We start from the raw sequence: 1,634 nt of genomic DNA, 5'->3' as shown, positions 1-1,634 counted from the left end.
CTGGCTCCAATAATTCTTTCCAGAACAAGTCCACCTTGCGGCAGTGTGGTGGCTTCGCTGTACCAGTCTTGAGGAGGGCCAGTGCCCAGCATCCATCCTGGGTGAGGGAATCCATTCATTCCAGCTGTGGAGGCCTCATGGAGCTGTAGCAGCTGTGCGGCGCGGGCTCTGCAGGGGGTGTTGGGAGCCATGAGACTCACCCATTTTTCCTTGGGAATCCTTGAATTCCTGTTGTTGAGCCTCAATCTTCACTGAGGGCCAGTCATCAACTGTTTAAGTGTTCAGTGGAAGGCCATAATGGCCTTGCTTTAAGTGGTTCACTGCTCCCGCAGCTCACCACGCTGTCTCTGCCTCCGCTGCCATCTTGGACCTCCCCTTTTGTTTTTGTAATGACCTTTTGCTCTCTTTGTCGCTGTGATCCCTGATGCCATCTCACAACCCATTTGGTCTTCAATCATTGGTGTTCAATTCATCAAATCTATTCTTAAGATTATTTTGAAATGCATGTGTAGTAGACTCCAAAGCATATTATGGTTCTGGTGGACTTGTTTTAATTTTGGCCTCGTTTTCATTTTGTTTTAATTTGGCCTTGTTGTGACTGCTGATAATGAGCTTCTCCAACAATTCCTTCTCAAAATGTAATCAATCTGACTCCTATGCAATCCATCATGTGAGGTCCATGTATAAAGTCACATTTTGTGTTTTTAAGAAAAATAATTGCAAAAAAAGAGACAAATATTTGCAATTAATAAGTCATTTAACATACAGAATTTAATCATTCTATTTCAGCATCATATCTGCCACCCACCAAGTCTATACTTTCTGACTAACATCCCTTCCTCATCATGTCCCACTTTTGCATTCCAGTCACCAATTATCATTAAGGTGTCTTCATTGCATGTTTGTCAGTTTTGAAAATGGATATGTATCAGAAGAGACTGAAAATTGCACTAGAGCATTGAGAAGCCAAAACAAAGAAAAAAGATGCTGAAGTAAATGAGCTGAACAGATTTTAAAGGACAGCTCAAGAAGACATAGTGTTATAACATTGTGCAGGGAGCTCGGATTGCAGAATTAAAAGGCAGGAATTTGCTCTGTATTTCTCAAGATGAGAAAACTGAAAAACAAATGTAAACCTCAAGTTGCAATATCTTGAATGATCTGGGAAGCATAACAAGTAGATGGAGGGACCTCTGACCACTTCAGACTCCAAGATGGTTGTTCTCCTACTGAAACACATTGGCCTTCTTTGCCTCTGTGCCCATCTTAGTCCTCAGCTCTATATCAGAAATGTTGTGCCTTTAGAAACCACAGCCAAAGAAAAAATGGATAAGCTCTGGAATAAGAACACAATTTCAGATTTTCCATTATCTTCCCACATCATTATTTACAGTTGATCTCTTCCCATGGTGATGCCCATTTGTACTGTGGCCCACGTATGACCTTCAGTACAGGAATCTCTTTTTGGCTTGTCCACCCTGTTGGTCCCTGGGGACTTTGAGCCTTATTTGGAACTTGTAAAGTTCCTATATTTCTATCTTTTCCAGTCAGTGAGCCAGCTGGCTGTTCTCCAAATTTCTTGGCACAACTTAGTGAGCACATCCAGGCCAGTGTCTGTTTGTTGAAATATGTCA

General features: G+C 41.9%; 1 protein-coding gene and 1 pseudogene across 1 annotated transcript in view; both read left to right on the top strand.

Annotated features, from left to right (window-relative positions):
* The window catches only part of USH2A (Usher syndrome 2A (autosomal recessive, mild)), a 1,454,174-nt gene that overhangs the window by 963,391 nt on the left and 489,149 nt on the right, over window positions 1–1,634 (top strand). The gene's annotated exons all lie outside the window — the stretch shown is intronic.
* The window catches only part of LOC102866349, a 2,271-nt pseudogene continuing 1,851 nt past the window's right edge, over window positions 1,215–1,634 (top strand).

This window comes from Elephantulus edwardii, unplaced genomic scaffold, assembly GCF_000299155.1.
Source record: "Elephantulus edwardii isolate Elephantulus edwardi_28Jun2011 unplaced genomic scaffold, EleEdw1.0 scaffold00090, whole genome shotgun sequence".
Taxonomy (NCBI): domain Eukaryota; kingdom Metazoa; phylum Chordata; class Mammalia; order Macroscelidea; family Macroscelididae; genus Elephantulus; species Elephantulus edwardii.
The sequence above is the reverse complement of the archived record's forward strand: the minus strand, read 5'-3'. Positions and strand labels throughout refer to the sequence as shown.